At 40.5% G+C, this 16605-nt stretch overlaps 1 protein-coding gene across 4 annotated transcripts in view; it reads right to left on the bottom strand.

Annotated features, from left to right (window-relative positions):
* Positions 1-16605, bottom strand: part of kcnab2a (potassium voltage-gated channel subfamily A regulatory beta subunit 2a) — an 87221-nt gene that overhangs the window by 33163 nt on the left and 37453 nt on the right. The gene's annotated exons all lie outside the window — the stretch shown is intronic.

The following is a 16605-nucleotide window of genomic DNA, read 5'->3' as shown; positions in this document are numbered from 1 at the left end:
TTTAATCTTGTATATTGTCAAGTCTTTTTGATCAAGAAAGAAATTTTAATGATGCCCGACTAGCTAACTACAGAATAATTTCTGTTATTATTGGCTGTTAGAAACTGGTCTGATGAACAATAAAAGCATTCTTAGGTGAACAGAGGAGGTGCAGGTACAAGTGAACAGTAAAAATATGATAATGGTTGGAGGCTGAAAGTAAACACCACAGTAATTGGACTCAACGCAACGGTGGCTACAGATTGAAGAGACAGTAGATGAGACACCCGCTTGCAGTAATATAATACTGAAGCTTATCTGAGTGGACCAGCTCGTGTGCCAAGGAGATAATTAAAAGAGATGCCATCAGGAGCAGTCATGTATAGTAAAGTAGTCGAAGAAGCAACCTCTATCAAAGGAATCCAGCAAACAGGCTGTTGCTAACTGACAGCCCTATTCTTGGAGCTATGACCTTTTGGTCCCTGGACTTAAATAGAACCCTGAGGGGAAAGGTGGTTTAATTCAACTGAAATCTGATTTAAATTTCACAATGTGTGCAGAGAGCAAACAAGCCAAGCTCAAAAGGGCCTTTCAACTGCTCCTTATTTAAACCAAGACAGAGTGAGGAGTTTAGAAGAGATGCCCTAGTATCCACACTGCACTCGGTGTATGTTTGCATCAATCTCAACAGGAGCGGCAGAACCAATGAGCCTTGTCGCCTTTGCAGGGTTATGTCCAACACTTTGGGTCAGGGTGTCGGAGAACAGATTTGGGGCAGATGTCATTCCCTCCATCATCTCTGTCTGCTTGTCTTGACAGACTCTCTTTACAACAGGGTACAGTCCATGCACCCGCCACCACTGCCGTGGAAACGTGATGCCACAATTCACTCCCCTCTGCTCCAGGGCCCCCCAGGAGTCGTGATATGGGTAAGGTACTGAGAAGTGGGAGAGGCCAGAGACAGGAACTCAGGCTGTGCAGATACAGTGTCAGTCTTGTGATCCATGCAAAGCCTACATAACATGCCTGACAAAAATCCAACAGCCCCAGCCAGATATGGAAACATCCAGTCAAAGGCATGCCTAATAATATTCAAGTACTGGCATTATTAAAAACATACCCAGCACATCTTTGGGGCTTTTACTACCCTGCCACAGCTTTTCATGGCCACTGAAACCATGTGACGACTGATGTCTTGTCATTACCAAACCATATAACTCCTTTGTTGACCTTTGATTTATCTCCATCTGAAAATCTACACATTTATTGACTGGTGTGCAATGCAAGGTACAGTAATCAATACAAGCATGCATCATCTGACAGACTAGCCATCCATCACCAAAATAAATCAATAAAATAACCATTTGTTACGTATTGCACCACCAGATGAAAACCACTCGGCAGCTGCCTATATTCTCTACTTATAATCTTTATTCACTTTAACATGTGAAAATGTCTAAAATTAAAATTACACAACGCATACACCAACGCCTTGTAATTAATAAATACACTAGGAGCTATAAACAGCTACAAAAATATTCCAACGGAGTGAGCAACAAATATGAGCAATCCAATAACCCATGCCTGTCACACTTACTATGATTTAATAATTCACAACAGGCACGTTTGCCAACTTTCTTCAGATTGACAGCAAGCGTTACATCCCCTTTGACTATATCTGGAAAACAAAAAAAGGACCAAAGGACCAAAACACCAGATAAACAGAAGAGAGAATCACTAAAGATGATAGACACCTTATCACTGCATGATGACATGTATGGTTCTTTTGGAAAAAAAAAAAAATCCCAATGTTAGCAGCCGTCACTGTGAGCATGCCAGACAGACATTTTAAGAGTCTACACCTACTGCTGTCACCAGAAAAGACGATTGGTGAAACCTTTTACATTTCTTTTGTTAGAAACCTGTGACCTTGTTCTACACGTGCCCACTTATCAGCATGTCACACTCCGGCGGCGCAGTCATGACATGGCTGAAGGGGGAGGCGTTTCATCTGCGTGCCACTCATGTTCCATAAACTACCTCTGCGTTTATGTCATTACTGAACTTTTAACTAGCACGACACATAAAATTGCACAGCAGAGGACACACTGCCTCCTGGCCTGCCTCTGAACCCAGAGTCAAAGCCGGTCGGAACAAATGCTTAGACACTTTCATCAGGGTTTCTTTTCTCAAGACTGTTATCAAATGAACACTGGCCTGAACCATGGGCTGCTTTATGTTCAATCAGCAGAGTCTGCTGGAGCAAATTTGGAAAGAACCTCTATTCTTTGTTAGTCACAAGATAAATCAGTTATAAAGGATGCTGAGCTAAAAATAAGAAACTCTGATCTTTACATAAAGCCTTAGTGTGCTGCTGTTAAATTGCTAATTAGTGACATTGTGTTTAGGGTGCACACAGCGGGGTGACTCAGAATGTACTCATCATGTTTGTATCAATGCAGAGGGAAACAATTGAACAATACCTGAAAACCAAATCCTATCAGTTCCCATTGTTAGTATAGGACCCAGTAGCTGGTTGTTAGAAAGCATTGCTGAACAAACCTCAGCCTAAAGAAAGGAAATCCATCTCCTCCCACTCCACACATTATCACAATGTCCTCCCTTGTGTCGTGGCCTTCCCCTCCTTGCTTTGATTAAGTGCCTGATTTGTAGTTATCCAAAAATCTACTGAGCTGCTAAAATCCCTCTCAGACACTCAATCATGTTGAGCGAATGCAGAGCACTGATAGGGCCCTGCACTTCATTCAACGTGCGGGGGAGGAAGAGGAGAGGAAAGCTGTATATATATGGCCGAACATGTGTTTCACTGATCACGACTACAGCAGAGTAAAATTCATATCAACAACAGCAGCCCTTTTTTTTTTTTTTTTCCCCCCCAGGAGTGAGCAGACGGCGAAGGAAAACGAGACTTGAGGACAACAATATTCAGATTACAATTCACCACGTAACCCAACAGCTATACTGTGAACACAAGCAAGCAGCTGTAAATACAAGCTGTGGAAATATATACACACATACACTTAAAATGATTGGTTTTGTTCGAGTCATCCTTGAAGGCCTGATCAGGACGGGGCTTTAGGAGTCAATGATGCCATACCATAATGAAGCCTCTGGAGTCCGTCCTTGTTGTACAGGAGTTTCAACTCAGACATCTGACCTCTCCCAAACTACAGCCAACACACTGCAGCACAGTGGCAGAGAGGGGAAGACAACAGCTCTGATCGACAGAGCATTAGAAACTTTCTCTGACCACAGAGGTATTGTGGGATACTGTCATGACCAGTGATCCCTCACCACCATGGCAGCATTAGCTCTAAAAAAAAATATATATATATAGGCACAGCCTTTTTCAATCAATTCTACACAGCGGGCCTTTAGCAAGTGAAAGGAGAAAAGGACTCCCAAATTTGACATTTGTCACCACAGTGAGCATCTCATGCGGTCTTTCACTAATGTGTTCTTAGGGGCAGTCTGGGGACCTCCATCGAGGGAGGCTGGGACTGGGACATGAACTGGCATCCAGAGTTGCTGTAGGGTGCTAGGCCTGATCTGTCTAAGCTAGTTTATCAAGCACTGGCTTTCTGCAGCCCTCTGTAGGAACTAAATTCCTTTGAAAACTGCAATTAAATAGGGATATTACTTCTTAAAGCAAAGAGCCCTTCAAACTGGGTAAACAGAAAAACCTATACACATGAATATGAAGTCACAGATAGTTCAGCTACTTATTTTCACTCTAACTGATCCTTCCTCTCTGTACATCTCTTTCTGTTACCTTAAGGAAACTCCTCCTGGGGCAACCGGCCAGGAGGAGGTCATTTGTGGCAGGCGGTGATTGTTAGAGTCGTGTAGAACCGCGCGGACAGAATGAGCACAGTGGTATCATGCGTAATTGTCGAGCAGCTGTCCAATGGAGGTTTAAGTTCCACTTACTGAGAGTTTAATTGAACAGCATTAGTGAGGATTTGAGTAACCAAGTGAAAAGGATAACATCCGTGAGATGGGGGTTGGGAAGGCAGAGAGTGTGTGTGTGTGTGTGTGTGTGTGTGTGTGTGTGTGTGTGTGTGTGTGTGTGTGAGTGTGTGTGTGTGAGTGAGTGAGAGTGAGAGAGAGAGAGAGAGAGAGAGGAGAGAGAGAGAGAGAGAGAGAGAGAGAGAGAGAGAGAGAGAGAGAGAGAGAGAGAGAGAGAGAGAGAGAGAGAGAGTGGGTGAACAGGCTTAAAAGAGTTAATAGAAAGCGATGTGAGGTCAGACAGATTGAAGTGTTGATCGACAGATGTAGTAATGCTTTTCTAGCAGCTTATTGCATCCTAAGGCTGTGTCTAAACATTTCTAATGGCAGACTGTTTCATCACTGTAATGAGGATTTAATTAACTGAAGCAAAAAAATAACAGTTTTTTATCAGTTATCTTAGCATCAATATTTACATACTTTAGCCAAAGAAGAAGTCTTCTTTAGCTGATCTGAATGATCTCAACTGAGGAATTGGGAGGTTTTAAACAGCTGTTGTACAAATACAAATAGAGTAGGATATAAGGTTAGGCTAAAGCTAAATACTATTTCAGTTATTTTGGGAATTCATGCGGAAACAGAAAAGTGAAGAGAGACACAGGTCACATCTGTGAGCAACGAGTGCTGCAATTCTTAATTCTCCAGTGAACATGACAGATTCCCTGCAGACAGCAGGGCTCAGGAGGAGTTGTCGTTTCAGTTGTCCCTGCTGACACATCTGACAGAGCAGGAGAGCTGAGACAATCAAAAAACAGAGGACAGGGAACCCCTGCTCTTATGTAATATAGTGTCATAATGATGCCTTTTGGCTTTAGCTAAAGATGCTCTGTAATAAAATGAAATTTTGTTTTTAAATATGGGGAAATGTTGACTATACACGACATATCTGCAATGTTTAGCCAGAACAATATCTACGGAGAAAAAAATGTGCTCCTGATACAATATGTGATGAAGTACATGCACATGTGAATGTCAGTGAATATGACCATTATAAAACAGCAGTGATCTAGCGGCCATGTAGGGATTTCAGCATCACAGCTTGTAAAAGAAAGTGTGCTTAAACCAAACAGGGCTGAGTTACACAGTCCCAGGGAGCACGCTCACTAATCTGAAGAAAGAGAGAGTGAGTGGAGGGAGCGGAATAATCTGTCCTGTTCAACGGAAGATTCTCTCGCCTGCCTGTGTGCATTTGTCATACCTAAGGGAATGTTCACATACAGAAGCATTGCTAGGCAGAAATGCTTTCTACAGCATGCATTTCAGTGGAAAGATGCGGATGCTTGCACTTGCGCCCTGACATGCTGTGTCCAGACTGTTTTAAGAAACTTGAGTTCAAATACGGGTGAAGAGACCTGGTCTAGACCCTTAAGCTTAAAAAAAATTAAAAAAAAATTTAAAAAAAAGTCTTCACAACTCATGATTTCACTCTGATTTATTCAGCTAAAAATCACTGAAAATGTTCCTGGGGTCAGTCTGACAATTAACAACTATGTTTTGTACTTTTATTGATCTTTAATGTGCCTTTGACAGATTGGATCACATCAGCATTTCTTTGAACAGAATGAGACCGTGGAGAGTTTTTCTGCCCTTGATTGTCTCTCTTCCAATTTGTCTGATAGAAAATTCCTTGTTAGCATTGTGGGATTTTAATTTTAACATTTAAAAGTAGCAGAACTTGTCAGCTGGTAGAGCGCGTACCATAAAGGCGTAATCCTAACCACAGCAACCCTGCTCCGAGTCCAACCCGTGGCCCTTTGCTCCATATCATCCTCTCTCTCTCTCTGACTTTCCTATCTCTCTCCCACTCTCGCTATCAGAATTAAGGCAAAAAATAACTTAAAAAGAAAAAGTGATGAGCCTGACTGGGACGCACATGTTAACAACAAGTGCCAGCCTTGGTCTATCGCTTTTTCGTGTCCCCTGGAAATACTTCCATTGTGTTGTGTGTATTTGCAGCGCATGTGTTGTCAAATTGATGATGTTTTCTGAATTTGTTTGTGTTTTGTGTATTTGCATGTCTTTTCTTAAGTTGCAGTGTGTTGACCTCTCTGAGCCACCGTATGTAATACTGTGTACTTTTGCCAAGTTCTCCTTCTGCACTGAAGCTTTAGCGATGTCCCTCACTTGTAAGTCGCTTTTTATATTTTTTCATATTTTTCATTAATACACCACTTTATTCGGTTATCCTCTCTGAGAAAACCTCAAAAATGAGTACATTTACTATTAAGTACATACTCAACACATAACATGTGCACTCAGATTATATCACAAGATTTACTGAGATACAGTATACTATATAGAACAGACTGAGCAAATGAGCAATTAATTGGGAATGTAATCAGAACCATTTTATGAAAATCTTACGGTATTGTGACATTCTTGACAGTCCACAGCTCTGGCATCTAACAATGACTGTTTACAGTGAACAACCCATCGCTTTACAGCAATTTGAGCTTAAGCTTTTGATAGTCCTGTTACACAAGCGCTAAATAAAAGGGGTTAAACCAAGCTTATGAAACAGATTTTTCCCATTTTGTTGCCGGCTGCTGTTTCTGTGACCCTGAATGGCCTCTGCCTGTAGAACATATAGAAACAAGGCAGCTCAATAATGTGGTCAGACTGCTGTTAATAAATCCCTGACCCCACCATTCTGAGAGATAAAACCAGCTTCAACCTTTTGCCTTGTGGTCCTGCCTGTGGTCAGTCTACGCCTGACATCTAAAAATAACAGAGGAACAATCTAAGAGGACACAGCAGACAGAATTCTGTAGATCATGATATACGCAAATGCTGTTTTATATTTATATTTATTCTGTGTTTTATACTTTGCTGTAAAACAATACCTGCATCAAACCCAGTCAGGACCTAGTTTTCCTGCATTTCTGAAAGATCAGTCAAGTGTGAAACAGAAAATTTCCCTCTACATTAAATTTACAAGAGTGACCACAAAACCACAGAAATGTACTAAAAGCTTTGGTGAACTTTCCTTATTCACCAGTATAACCTTAGACTTGTGAATTAGAGATGCTTTGGGTAAATATTCCCTGACCACATCCTACACAGGAAGTTGTGTGACAAAGCAAGTGTGACACTTTACTGCATGTCAGGGCTTACATCCATCATATTCTCTTTTGCCTTAAGACCTGCTGTAATTTATTATGAAAACTCCATGAGAGGCAAAGAAAAAGAAAAATCAGATCAGGATTTCTGCCAAGTTTAACATTGATGCAGCACATTCTGACATGTAATGAGCTGTTTAAGAAAGAGGGAAAGCAATAGCCATGGCCCTAGGAGAACTTTTACCAAACAAAACTTCACATGTTATTCAGAGATGGAACTTGACAGTTTAGGAAATATGTGCTGACTGTTGTTAAGTAACAACTTTTATGAGATACAAAGTGACAACCACACTATTCTAAAGCCTGAGTGTCTAAAGGGCTAAGGACAGCGGAGAGGGCCTCCTACCTCCTGTCACTACTGGGTATTCATACCCCAGTGCAGAACAATCCTCCTGCAGTCACCAATGACACACACAGAAACACACGCTTTAAGATAAAGAAAAACACATGGTTATTGCGGTAAGGCATGAAAGTTAACAGAGGTGTAACGCATGATAAGTCACGCCTAATCAAATAGGACACGTTCCTACACAGTTCTTCCAGCTAGCATTTAGCAGTATGATGAAGGAGAAAAACAGTAAAATGGTACTCTTAGCATTTAATTTTTGAAAACAACAACAACAACAACAACAACAACAACAATAGGCCCAGTATTTTATACTCAATTGAAAAAGAATCAATATAAAAACCTGATTATCCTGGACATAATCATCATTTGAATAACCATCCAACAAGTGGTGATAATAATATTGATTACGGCCATAGAAATTGTATCACTGGAAGGAGCTGCAGTTCAAAGACCCCCTGTTTTGCAAGAATTTAGTGGTCTCTCATAAAATGAAAGCAACATTAACTACACATGTGACAAGGCTGCACTTCTGGACATAAATCAGACAGCGAAGTAAAAACTACGGTGTAATACAACAAAATTCAAAAACTCATGGTAAATTCATGCATCTCAAAAATAATACAAAAAGCCATAAGCTGTGACCATGACCATGTCCAGTTGAGCTGCCATAAGTAAGAGACTTTTAAACTGACTTACAACAACAACTAAAACAAAACAGAATTGTGTCATCTCTGGCATTCCCACCTCTTGCGCCCACACTTCATTTCTGAGTAGAATATTTTGACAAGCTGTCAGACTAGGCCAGCCAGAGTGTCTCAAAGAAGAACAGGAGAGGTCACCACTGGAAACCAAATCTATATAACACTCCAAACACCCAAACATCATCTCCCACTCTGGTCACAAAGATTAAGTATAAGCATTTCTGTTGCTCTCATCAAATTAGTAAGATTGCGAGGCAGTGGGCTCGAGATAAAACAGCAGATGAACAGGTTAGGCTGCAGCCCATTCAGCTGTATCCAGCTACAGCTGTGGATATGAGTTTGTTGCTAAATTTAGACGTTGAGTAGGGGATTGCCTCAAGAAAAACATCACAGTTGCCCTGGCTGCAGAGCTGCTGAGATTCAGAAATATATTATTATTATTACAGTTTAATGCAGATTCATATTTTTAACCAAAGGTTTGTGTGTGTATCTTAAACAGAAATTAGAAAGACATTGGTAAAGTGTGTGTGTGAGTAAGAAAAGAAAGAGACACATGAGAAATTTAAGGATACATGCTTGAATGAGCCTTATAAGAGGAACTTATAAGAAGCAGTGCGTGCAGTGGGAGGAATATGGAATGTGTGATACTTTGTATCAACTTAGGTGCTAAAGTGGAACACCTACACCATCTAGTGGAGATCAGCTGCTATTAAAGCTGATAGGGAACTACTCAAAGGGTGTTCTAATGATCACACTGTGTAATATGCAACTTATTGCACATTCTACAACTTCAAAACATTCCACAGCTTGCTAGATGTTCAGATCTTAACTATGTAACGGGGTTAATTCTTTGTAATAGTATTCTTTTTTCTTTTTTTTAGAATTTCCACCCATGTTTCCAAGAACTTGTATAAAAGCTGAATTGATTAGTTGATGAATCGATTGAATGCAACTTTTTTGTTATTGATTAATCACTTCATTTTTCCAGCAAAAATGCCTGATGTCTGTTATAATTTCCAGCAGCTCAATATAACTTCTTCAAATGCCTCACAAACATACTGTGAGGCTGAGCCCAAGAAGCTCTAATCAACTCTGAGTTAGATGTTCCCCACAAAAACGCTCTGGATAAACCCACTGCAGACTACCTAACCAGGACCAAAGGGGAGACAGGAAAAAGTGTCGGGTGAACATAGTTGAAAATCTAACAGCTAAAAACACATTTTCCTCAGAAGTTAAGAGAGAGTGAATATTGTTTTTTTTATTCATCAGATGGCCATAAAGAATTCTAAAAAAAGCTTATGTTGCTTTGTCTAGTGCTACATAAACGACCTGTTGATAAACCTGTGATGTGGAATTGACTGTACATGTACTTGTTTTGACGTTTTTCTGTCCCCTAGTGGCCAAAACTTGAGTAATGCATCTGTACTAAAACTGATCGCTAAGAAAGTATCTAACCAATAGTATCACAAAAGTTATTCAAACTTTAGGCATATTTCATTAAAGACAGGTGAAAAAGGATCCAAAATATAATGTGTCCACCTGCACATCAAAGCTTTCCACAATGAACATGAAAGGTTCAGAAAAGATGCATCATGGAACAGTTATGGTCAAACATAGCTTTGCATGTATGAACGCCTAAATGGAGGTCATTACCATGTCCATTAGTGTTAATTCTCCAGAAATCTATACTCTCCCAGTCATCCACCATATATCTCTAACATGAGACACGAGTCTTCCTGTCTCGCCTGACTGAACTCTAGCTGGCTCCTTTACCCGCTGCCTGGCTTGTTCAGTTGGAGGTCATGGACACTAGGGAAAGTTTTCCGGTGTCTAAATGGGCCTGCTGAGTGGTAGTATTTTGTTTCAAGGGCAACATAACAGAAATGGAGTAATCCTTTACCTTGAGTTGCACAATATTTACAACATTAAAATCCTAAATACCAAGAATACGAATATTTCAAAGATGAAAGGTAGCTTAGTACCTACGAGTATTCATTCACTGAACCAGTATTTGAGCATTAGTAGAAAGACAATTCATGTACTGAAGTCCTGTCAATTATGTTAATTCAGGAAAATGAGTCTCATGGTTTCCTGACAGTGTAAAACAATAGCTCCCCCTAGAAGGTCTGTGGATATTTCCTGAAACAGTGTCTGCAGGGAAAAAAAAGACGAAGACTTTTTGGCCAAGTTTGTGAGAAAACGGCACTGCAAAGTTGGTTAAATGTGGATTTGTAGCAATGCTGGCCCGCCTTCCTGACCACACACCTGAAATAATGATGAGCTTGAGTCAGAGGTTGCATGTACTTGCTGACCCAATTGCAGCACTAATTACAGAATTGCAGTCTATCACGACACAAGAAACAGCAGATCCTGGCAGGATTTCCTCTTCTAGATGAACCAACAGCCCTGTAAACCAATACCGATGCTTAAATACAACACCACAAAGAAATGTGATAAATCACACTTAAATTTGTCAATAGATCCACTTGATTGAACAGAAGAAACACAATGATTCTGATCAAAGACAGCTTTAGTTATGGTGTGTAACCAGTAATGACAGTTACTGTAGGAGGCTCCCTGAGGTTTGTAAATGAAGAAAAACCACACACACTCTTTACAATATTAACTCCCTTTCTACATGCACACTCACAAAGCTGCACCCAAGCCCGTCATGGGCCAGTGACTGAGCTTTACACACCATGGAGGTAACTATGGGCATGGTAACATGCCAGCAGTGGTGACATACAACACTGCCTGCAGACAACAGTAAAACTTGGTCACCCCAGACATGGTAACAGCAGCCAACTATACCTGCGTTCTAGTCACTGGTCTCAGTCAAAAACAACAGCAGCCATGCCTGTGTTTGATGAAAGCTATCCATGTCCACAACAATAACAACATCAGCTTAACAGGCCTCAAGAGTCAACACAACAGCCACTACGCCTGCTGCACTGGCTCAACAGCACATCCATAAAATAGCCTGTTTGGTTTCCTGTCACTGGGTTGATGGCACAGACAAAATGAGCAAATGTTTCAAATTTTATCTCTTGTTCTGCATCAGCTGTGTGTTTCATATTTATTAGTAATGCACTTAGAAATTTTCTTTGGATATAAAATATATGAGTAAACATAAATTTTAGGCTTAGCTTTCAACTTTTGAACTGAAGCTTGGCGTTACGACAAATTTAAATATCACAATATTTTTGGCACAGTAACTTGATACAGTATCAACAATACTGTTTTTAGCTTTGAGACAAAGCATTTTTCAAACAACACAATGAGATTTTAAATTCTTTATTTAGCTTAAAAAGTGGAAGAATATGATGGAACGCTTAATCCATCGAGTTATCTGTAAAATTCCGAATCACCTTTTCACTGATGAAGGTCTTTATCCCTTCAGTTACAGGATTAAAATAAGACCAGAAAACACTGACTCTGATAACGCCAATATTTAAACCTATATTACAGTATATTGACAGTTACATGTATATTGTTGGAATCTTCCAGTTCTGCTTTGAGCAGACTTGAATTATTTATGTTTGTCTTTTTGTCTTTATGGGGCAGATTTTTCTGTACAGTAAATAGGAACCCATAGCTTGAGAAGAAGTAGTATCTACATGATCAAGGGGAAAAGGAAAGAAAAGTCTGGGTGAGATTTTAAGGGGCCAGGTAACTCCTTACGGAGCAGTCTGTCCTTCCCATGTAGTCGGGCAAATATGCCACCGACCTAGATGATTAAAATAAAACCTGAGCCCCAGTACCTTTGCATGAGTGCAGTCTGACCAGAGGACAGAGCGAGACTGTAAGGATGTTAAGAAAGAAGAGCTGGATAAGCATATTCCTAACTGTTCATCTGTTTCTGATGACAACATTTATCTAAATAAAAAGCAGCAAAGGTACAAAATAGTGAAATCCAAGGCCAACCAACAAAAACAACTGCACAATCACACACACACCTGTTCAGTGGAACCTCAAGTGTCTGACCACCTTTGACCACAAAGCTGCTCTCACCTGGTGATATTCAGCTCCCACCACTGTCCTGATCTCCAAAGTATCTGAGTCCCTGTCAAGCTTTACCCCTCTCTTACCTGTACTTCATTCCTGTCTGATAGGACACACACTCCTCCAGGGCCAAGCCATTCATCTTCAGGAAGTCTTCCATGTTCTTAATCTGAGCGGCGACTCTCTGTTCCCGGAGTCTCTGGAGCTCAGCCTGATCGGTGGGCCTGGCTGGTGGCTGATTAAGCCCCTGTTCTGAGTGGTAGCGGTTGATCCCGCTCCGGATGCTCTCGCTGTATGACATAGACAGCATCTTGCCGCTGCCACTGCTGCTGCTCTTCCGAACACCGCTGCCTGGCGCTGGTGGTTTGGGGATCTGCAGGTTTTCAGGAGGACAGTAACTGGACTTGCACCTGCCAGGAGCCCCCCGGGGGCCACCAGCGTAGCCTCCCGCAAACATGCCCCCCCCCTTCTCCTCCTCCTCCTCCTTATGATGCTGAGACGACCCGTGCAGTGAAGAATAAAGTCGGGACACGGTTGGAGCGAGGAGCCGACAGGGCACAGCCACCTACTTAAATAGCACCTGCTCCCATAAGAAAAGAGCTCTCCTGCTTGGGGCAGCGCTCGGCCATGCATCCTGTAATCAGAGTCGCACAACATAGCCCAGCACCACCCTCCCCTGACAGGTACACAATGGCAGGGTTACACTGATAGGGAGCATTCAGCTGACTTGCTGGTGATTAAGGAGCAGGACCAAAGAGAGAGAGCACATGCTGTCTGCGAGGGGGAAGCATTCAAACATGCACCAAGCTACAGGAGGGGACATTGTTCTTGGTCTCACTTCGGATTCTGACTGGACTAAAAAGGAGAGCCAAGCAACAAACTTTCTGAGAGTAGTCCACAATATAATTTGAGTGTATCCCACAAAAAGCTCTAAAAGAATCCTGAAACAACTGCATGAAGTGCACTTGCCATGGACAATTGATATAAATGCTTTATATTGAATTAGAGACCTTAAACCAGCAGTTTTTTCCTTTCTAAAGTATTTGATTAGCCATTGAGCCTTCCTTCCTCTGTTAAATGCACACTTACTTTTGTTTAAATGATTTGAGTCCTCTATAATTCAGCTCTTCAAAGTGTGTTGTTCTGAATTTAATCAATAGAGGGCAGCACTTTATCAGTTCCACCATCACTACAAGAATGCAGGTTAATGCGGTTTAATGCCAAATGCACTAGTGAGCACCGACTTCAAAGTCTCTTTCTTGGTAAGGTCAGACTATAATATTGAGCCTGCAATTTTATATTAGTGCATTATTAATTATACTGTCATATAATACTCAGACATGCGAACAATGTTATATATGTTGATACAATATGTTATACCATGTTAAATACACATACATTTCGTACATTATAAATGACTATGTAAAAAAATTATTAAATAAATAATAAAAATTTAAAAGTTTAATGATTCATTTACATAAAAATTTTGAACATATGGTTGAATGGTCTGTAAACAAAAAACCATTCACACATGTTGAGACTACATTCCAGGAAAAATGTATTTCCTAGTTATATCTCATTGTAGCATACTACATATCCATGTATGTGATATTAAGAATATGCATTTATTACCAAATGATTTATCAAATATTATCATTAGACATGATGAATAGTTTCTACCCTGATAAATCAGATCAATCTGAAAATACTTATGGTGATGTTTTTACACTAGCACTTTAATAAAGGCAATTTAATCTGTAACAGGAATTACTCTCAGTTTGGGTCACCGTCAATCCACAATCCCCTACTGGTAACCAGAATAAGGAAAAGATATTTTACTGCTGGTTTGAAATATCTTGTCAGGTCTAAGCTATATTGATCCTTTAAAGGTCTATTGACAAATACAGCACTTTCTCTGTCTATGTACAAATCGGCTCACAGAGCCACCATAAAACTGACATCAAACCCCCGTTTAAAAGTATGATTTTTAAGTGGTAATAATATAAAATTAAATGGAACACATCTTGTAATAATTACTGTACACAGACTGTAAATAAAACCAAGAGTATCTATTCGAAAATTAGTCCAACCCGTTGATACCATCATGACACGAGTCGGGTCTCTCACAAAAGTTCCCTTTTAATTTCAAATATCATCAAAGTTCTTCCAAGCAGCTGGTTTCCTCACAAAGAGACAAAAGATATAAATAAAGGAGGAGACTCCAAGATAGGCAGCATGCACACACACCTACACACACGCACGCATATACACACTCATCATCACTCTGACAGCCCCTCACAAACAAAACATACACGCAAACTAACACACTCCTGATGTGGTTATGAGTGAAAATCTTTCCTCAAACTCACCCGATTTCTTGGGGGTCGGCTCATGAGCGAGGTGGGGTGCCAGTCTGCTCTTATAAACACACACTGCCGACAATGATGAAGCAGGTCCACCCAAACTGGGAGTGTCTTACTAGGAAACGTCTAAACCAATTAGTGAATAAGAGAGTGCATCCCTTCCCTCCCCTCACCACTTGGACCATACTCTATCACCACAACCAACACCTCTACTCCTCCCCTCCCTGTGAGATCTCATGGAAGAAATCCATTTATGTCATTTAGTGGCCCGTCTTGTTTCTGCTAACCGCAGCAAATAACATCAGCCCTGAATTATTCACCAAAGCTTTTGCGCTAAAAGCCTCTGATTGTTGTTCCACAGGAAAGAATACTAAGAGCTGGACAATAATGAGTGTTGTGTGCACATGAAACACACAAACACAGAGTGTCAAGCAAACATATACTGTACATATACATATACACACAAACACACACACATAAACAGAAAAAGACAAACCAACAAGCATGTTCAAGTACTCTCAAACCAAGGAATTATGAAAACCACACTGGTTAAGCACGCTTGCAGCATCTTAGTAGCCTTGTGTTCAGGTCAAGGTCAGAATCAGAACGTGTCACATAATAATGACTCTAAACACAGTACTGTTAACATAAACTAAAATCACAAAAACACATAATATGCCTAATAAGCGTTTTACAGTCATACTGGCCAAAGTATGAGGGAAAACCAGTAGGGACGATATGGCCCATACAATTTTACTTAATTTTAGTTTTTTCTAAAATCCCATTATAAGATGATGAGCTTCCTAGCAACTGTAGCTAGCAGTAGTGACCGTGTTTGCTACATGTCTGATGGTGCTCATTGAAAAGGACTGAAGTGCCTCCTGTGGCCACAACCCACTGTCAAAACAATCTCACTGTTAGTTTATAGGTGCATAACATCTTCTGCCAGTGCACAGTTGGATATAAGAATATCTATAACTATCATTAAGAAAATATTCAAGTTTTTTTTTATTAAACTGAAAACTTTCATACCTTCAAAAGGCATTTTTTGAGGAAATTGTATTCATTGTTTTTTAACACTTGAGGCCTGCAGATACCCTGCTGTCAATACCACCCAGACAACAGCGAAATGTTCCTACTGGGAGAAGCCAGTACTCACACCCTCTTCTCTGTGAGCTATTTTGGCACAGCTGTTAAAGAGATATGAAACCAGTAATGCCACTGAGAAGACAATGATTAGTCACAACACTGTCCTGTAATGTATATATTTCACTGTACCCAACCCTCTTGCACATAGTGTGGTACATGTATATTAATGACTATAGCAGCCGAATTTGGATATGCTGCCATTGCCCAAGTGCACATGACCTACTGGCTTTCAGTTGGTCATTGTGATTGCATGAGATCTTACAATAGCAACTCTGTGAGCTAAAACAACTGATTCAAAGGACTGAAAATTGACACCACAAATAAACATAGTAATTTATCAAGATCTTACTGCCTAGCTCCATTCACTCATCAAGTTGTGGCTTTCGGAGACTTTTAACTTATGTGTGCATGCCTGCTACTGTATTTAAAAGGAGCCGTTTGTAAGTCTTGCTGTTGCTCCATATCCAACGTTAGCATTAACAGCTGTTTACTTACTAGTCTTGCTAAGAGCTTCAGCCATTAATGTGTTTACAAGAGGTTAAAATTTGCTCTCTGTAGGGTCCAGGGCCCTGAAGAAGTAACTGCTCAGTGACTCGGTATTGGAAAGTGACGAGATGGGCTGACCAGGCTAGGGCTAGCTGGTTAGCATGCTAACTTCAGGAGAAGAAAAGAGACAGCTCTTGGTGAGTAAAGGAATGCAGTTTGACGGTGAACTCGCAACATCAGTTCTAGACTGGTAAGTAAACAGCTGTTAATGCTAACGCTGGCTATGTAGCATTAGCAAAACTTACATATAGCTCCTTTAACAGTTATATCAACTCTCAACAAAAATAGTGAAGGGGTTGAAAAGAGACATAAAATGCTAAATTGTACACATAGCTGCGACAACTGTAATTCATCCTTAATTCCTTCCA

Source organism: Seriola aureovittata, chromosome 2 (assembly GCF_021018895.1).
Source record: "Seriola aureovittata isolate HTS-2021-v1 ecotype China chromosome 2, ASM2101889v1, whole genome shotgun sequence".
In the NCBI taxonomy this organism is placed as follows: domain Eukaryota; kingdom Metazoa; phylum Chordata; class Actinopteri; order Carangiformes; family Carangidae; genus Seriola; species Seriola aureovittata.
The sequence above is the reverse complement of the archived record's forward strand: the minus strand, read 5'-3'. Positions and strand labels throughout refer to the sequence as shown.